Source organism: Eulemur rufifrons, chromosome 9, assembly GCF_041146395.1.
Source record: "Eulemur rufifrons isolate Redbay chromosome 9, OSU_ERuf_1, whole genome shotgun sequence".
Classification (NCBI taxonomy): Eukaryota; Metazoa; Chordata; class Mammalia; order Primates; family Lemuridae; genus Eulemur; species Eulemur rufifrons.
In genome coordinates this window covers 32,512,853-32,518,712 of record NC_090991.1, presented here as the reverse complement: position 1 = coordinate 32,518,712, position 5,860 = coordinate 32,512,853, and the positions used below count along the sequence as shown (strand labels likewise).

The 5,860-nt window shown below is 48.1% G+C and overlaps 1 non-coding gene across 1 annotated transcript; it reads right to left on the bottom strand.

The window, feature by feature from the left end:
* Nucleotides 1-1,532: 1,532 nt before the first annotated feature.
* Nucleotides 1,533-1,677, bottom strand: LOC138392662 (U4 spliceosomal RNA). The gene has a single exon (XR_011234952.1). It is a non-coding gene; the product is annotated as a U4 spliceosomal RNA (small nuclear RNA).
* Between the last annotated feature and the right edge of the window lie 4,183 nt (nt 1,678-5,860).

The following is a 5,860-nucleotide window of genomic DNA, read 5'->3' as shown; positions in this document are numbered from 1 at the left end:
TGAACGGTAGGATGGAGGCTTTCAAATGAGCCCGTAGACCTGGTGACAGTGACAAGAGCCACTGTGTGCAGCACCTTGTGGTTGTCACAACTCCATTTAGACCTCATCATGACCCCGTCAGACGGATGTTATTTTCTGTTTTACAGGGAAAGGAGCCACGCTCGGGTGCTCTAACCTTTCTGACATCGCTTACTTAAACAAACAGTTAAGTGGCGACTCGAGCTTGGGCTTTTTTAGAACTTGGCAAATGTTCCTTCAGGAGAAAATCTACCACTCTTTATGGTAGTGACATCACAGATATCATGCCTGCTTTCTGGTAATCTTGAGCCATCTGGGTAATTATCACCTTCTCACAAATTTACTGTTCTCTCAATAAACAAAAGAAGGGGGGTGGGGGGGAGGGACATATACCTACCTGATGGGTGCAATGCACACTACCTGGGGAACGGACACGCCTGGAGCTCTGACTTGGGGGGAAAGGCGGTACATGGGCAACGTATGTAACCTGCAATTCTGTATCCCCCATAACAATAAGATGAAATAAAAAAAAAATAAACAAAAGAAAACAACCCCAAAGGGATGCACTCAGGCTGTCTGTCCAAGGGCTCTTAGTTGCTCTCTTATGATTATTTTAGTCCTGGAAGCATGCCCTGCAGGGTGGTGGAAGGAGCTAGAAGGTGGACAGAATTTTGACCTTACAGCACACAGGATTTAAAGCAGGAGAGCCGAATTCAGTCACCAGAGGCAGGCATGAAGTGCTCGGCTGAGATGGGGGCTGTGGGCCATGCATGCAAAGCTGCTGGAAGCTGGGACAGAGGGGACTCTGAGAGCCAGGTCACAGCCCCGCCAGAGGGCCTGAGACAGTGGCTGCACACGGGGCTGTGGGTCTGTGGACATCTGGGCGTGTGGGAGGGAAGGTCCACCTCCACAGCGGTGCAGCAGCCACGCCTGACTTGGTTTTGTTTTGTTTTTTCAACCATTGAATTTAAAATGGGGCCTGGCATTTTCTGGGATGGAGAGGATGTGGGATTCACTGTGGCCAGGGCTCTGAGCACAGCCAGGGGAACCATTCTAGCCTTCACTTCAGACCTAATGGCTTGAGTGGGGTTTGTACGAGAGACTGTGGAACCTAACCTTTGTCTGGTATGGACGCAGCGGAAGGTCTGAGACCAGCACTGCCTTTGTGTGCTCATGGCGTGGCACTGTGCTGGGTGGTTAAGTGCAGCGAATGGTCCCACCAGCCATCCAGTTCCCCAGCCCCAAAGCCAACAGTCAATCTTTTTTTTTTTTTAATTTTTTTTTTGAGACAGAGTCTCGCTCTGTTGCCCGGGCTAGAGTGCCATGGCGTCAGCCTAGCTCACAGCAGCCTCAAACTCCTGGGATCAAACGATCCTCCTGCCTCAGCCTCCTGAGTAGCTGGGACTACAGGCATGTGACACCATGCCTGGCTACATTTTTATATATATTTTTAGTTGTCCAGATAATTTCTTTCTATTTCTTAGTAGAGACGGGGCCAATCTTTTTTTTGCTAGTCTCCATAGAGACTGTCAAAAATTGCCAATGACAACTATATTTCAAGTCATCGTGTCAGGCAGTGTATTGGGAAAAATTTTCAATTAGCAATAATCGCAGCTCCGATAAACCTCATTGGCTATGACACTGCCATGGTGCAAAGCTGGACCAAGAGTCAATCGTCAGACTTGGTGCCTGTCACCGAGTCTGTCAGTGATATTGCTGGCATGGCTCTGAACTCTGTCCACTATGCTCCACCCTGTAGCCACCACCCTAGTCCAAGGTAGCACCGCCTTCCTCCTTGGAGTTCCGCAGCAGCCTCCCACCTGCTCTCCACACGTGCCCTGGAGCGTGCATCTTCTCCTACGGCCCCACTCCCAAACCGCTCCCCGTACTGCATCCAGGGACCTTTCCAAAATGCACATCTGGTCGTGTTCCTGCTCCCCACCCCACCCCCTTTCTTAGATCTCATCTCAAACGCCATTTTCTTCAGGTCCTTCTGTTATTTGCCCTCAAAGTATCATGTACTGTTCCATCCAAGCCCTTATCCTGGTTTTTAATTATACATTTTATTTTACATGTGACTAATAGGTTAATTTCTTTCTTCTCTGCTAGACACTAAATTCCACAAGGAGAAGGATGGTGTCTATTTTTGGCTCATTCATGACTGTGTTTCCCAAGTGACCAACACAGACGATAACTTGGTAGGTGTTAAATGAATAAATAAATAAATAAATTCTGGTGATGAAGGAATTAATGGATAGATGGATGGGTGATGCCCTAGGCTGAGACCCCTTCCCTCCTGCAAAGTCTTGGAGACGTCTTTTTGAAACACTTACTAAAAATATGTTTCATTATTCTAAGATGTTTCTCTAAATGAATGTAGCTGTAGGGAGCTAAAACTAGGAATCACATAATATTATCTGACCAAAAAAGAAAAAATGAAAAAAAAAAATCAAATCCCAAACCAAAAAGCAATTTGTTTCTTATGTATGCAAAAATAAACAAACTAGAAAATTTAATGTAACATTTGCAGATCTTTTAGAACGAAGAGGAGGGGAGGGTGGAGTAGGGAAGGTGAGTGTGGAAGATGGGTTTGTACAGTCTAATGTGGAGTTCTTTTGGCCACTTGGTGCTTGGATGATTTTGGCTTCGGACCAGGGGCACTGGCCAGCTCTACCTCCACGTGTGCACCTCCAGGGGGGAGTGCCTTCAGGACCCACTGAGCTGACCCCACTTGACAGATGGGACCTCTGAAGCTAAGCAGCACAGTAACAACAGAGGCAACAAATGCATGTTTTCTCCCTCCCCCAACCCCCTCCTTCTTCCAGTGCATGCGCACCACTCCATACATGAAAGCTATTCTACTGTTGCCTGAATTCATCCGTACTCACTATAGCAGGCTGATTCCAACCCTTATCCCCCAACCCCACTCTGCGCCCAAACGACTGGTCTAGCTCCCAGTCCCTGGTTTTACCTCCCTGAGTCAGTGCTTCGGGAGGGGGTTGGGGAGCGGGTTGGGGAGCGGTGGGGGTGGAGAGCTGGGAGGAAACAGCTGGAGTTGTGTCGGTGAGTGTTGACGGTGTGGGGGAGAGATCCCAGGCTTTGAATTCAGACATACCTGGGTTCAGATCCCAGCCGATCTTGTAGCAATGAACTAAACCTTTCTGAGCCTTCGGTTTCTGTGAAACGAGCATGGTAGGAGCCACCGTGCAGGACTGCTGTAAGGGCTGAATGTGTCAGGCGGCCAGCACAGACGTTGTGCATACAGCTGGGGCCCCTTGGTGTTTGCTCATTTTCCTTTTCCTTGTCTCTCCTTTGAGAAGCAGCATGATGCAGAGGATGGGCCATGCGTTTTCTACCAGACTGACCAGGTGAGGTGCTGGCTTGGCCATGTGGTCTTGTGCAGGTAGCTTAACCTCTCAGAGCCCACCTTTTCTTGTCTGTAAATGGGGGGTAGCAGTGGGGAGGGTGCACCTTGCAAACTGAGCATTGCACAGGAGAAAGTATGCTCAGTGCCTGGCGCAGAGTCGAGGGTGAATTCATTACATGCAAATTTCCTCTTCTGTGTTCCTTTGTGGGTTGATGGAGTGATTCATAGTTATTTGCCCATCTAGGGGTGATTGAGTCTTGAAAAACACACACGCATACACACACAGAGAGAGAAGGAAATGTGAGCCCAGGAGTAGCCCGGCAGAATATTAACTAAGACATCTGCTTTCACAGTCTGTCTGCACGAAGGGCTGTTTGTGGATCCTGCTCGTGTTGGTATGCCAGTGGTGTACCCAAACCACGGCTTAGTACCAGGCGGAACCTCTGCCACTGACCGGCTCTGGCTCTGTCTGAGCCACGCAGCTTCCAAGACATCCCGGATGACAAAACTCCCCCTCTGTTATTTCTGGACGTGTCGTCTCCTTCATTTAGAAAATGGCCATTAAAAGAAAACCAAAACCTCACGTCCCAAGCTACACCTGAGAGTGTTTTTCTACATTTGTCCACAGATGGGGTAAAAACATTCCCTTCTAGAGTGGTTCTGAGCATCAAGGTTTTTTTTTTTTTTTTTTTTGAGACATTGCAAGAGCCGTTTCATGTGCTGAAGAGAGGGGCGCCTTCCTCTAACATTGCTAGTTCTCTAGAAGCTCCCAATGCACCCATTTTTCATCACTTTTATGTGAAAGGTGGGGAGAGGGGAAAGGGTTTCTACTAAACTACCGCTGGTTTTGTGCTGCATTTAAATGCATCCTGGGCTGCGAAGTCAGACCCACCTGTGTTTAGATCCGGGCTCTGCCACTTACTTACCTTAAGCAGATGCTTTAATCTTTTTGAACCTCAGTTTTCTCATCTGTAAAATGGGAGAGGGAGGAGAGTTCCCCACTTCAGAAGACGGTTAGGATTAAACGCTACAGTGTTTGTCCAGTATCTAGCATGGAACAGTGTAGCCGCTTGACAATGTTCCTCCCTCCTTCTCATCATTTTTTCAGAGGTCTGTTGAGAAGGTGAGCTCATTAGGTGTGACAATGCTAAGCTCCCTCAAACAGGGGATGATTCTAGATGGCCACCTGGCCTCAGAGGACAGCAGGTCTCTAGGTTACTCATGGGCAGCACTTTCAGGGCCTTGGGACCTGTTTGTCCAAGCAAAGCGAGGGGTGTAGGAAAGTTAGCATTGCATATGCCCTTGACACAGGCTCCAGAATATTCTTTCACTTTGCTCACTAGGCTGCACCCCTCCACTTGTCCTTTCTTACCATATTTTGTAGCTGCGGCCCCAGCAGATGAGACTTCCTTCCTTCTCAGTGTGCAGGTGATCTCACCTGGGCACTGAGGGCTTGCAGGTGTGAGGCTGGCTGAGGTTTAAACCCCGCCTGTTTCAGTCACCTGAGGCTTGCTTCAGGCACTTTCATCTCCCCTCCCGCAGCACGCCCTCACCCTACCCACCGGTCATTTCGTCTGCCCTTCCCTTTTCTGGGTAGATTACTGGGAAAAGCTTGGGTCTTCTAATTAGACCACAAATTCGGGCTCACCATCTTCACGTGTGACTTCTGACAATTTTTAAACCTCTCTGAGTCTCAGTTTCCTCATCTGTAAAAAAAAAAAAAAAAAAGGGATTATGCCTGTCTCAGTGTTTCTAAAATTCCTTCTATGGAGTCCTGGTTTGGTGGGATGACACAGGTGTCACGTGAACGGAGAGTTATGTAGTCAGGAAGGTACAGGAACGCAGCTCGGGGTCAGGTGAAGATGAAGACACTTCACTGCAAGACTTCTCTCAGGTGTAAGATTCAACATTTCCAAACTTATATTACTTTTTTTTTTTTAACCAATAGAATATCCGCTCAGACATGAGAGGTGATGTAGCACAGTGGTTAAGGACACAGACGTGGGAACCAGATTGTCTGAGTACAAGCCCTAACTGTCCATTGCTAGTTGTATTAGCTATTTGCTGCTGTGTAACAAATGACCACAAAGATAGTGGCTGAAAACAGTGCACATTTGTTATCTTGCATTTGCTGTGGGTCTGGAAACCAGGAGAGCTGAGCTGAGTTATTGCTTCGGTGTCTCTCAAGAGGCTTCCATCAAGGTGTTGACAAGTGTCGGGGTCTCATCTCAAATCTCTGCTGGGGAAGGATCTGCTTCCATGACCACGGAATTGCTGGCAGGACTCAGTTGCCTGTGAACTGTTGGCTGGAGACAACTCTTAGTTTCTTGCTATGTGGGCCTTCCCAACATGGCAGCCTGCTTCGTCAAAGCCAGCAAGAAAGAGAGTCTGCTAGCAAGTTGGAAGTCACAGTCTTATGTGATCGAATCACAGGAGTGACAGCTTGTCACCATTGCCATACTCTATTGGTTAGAA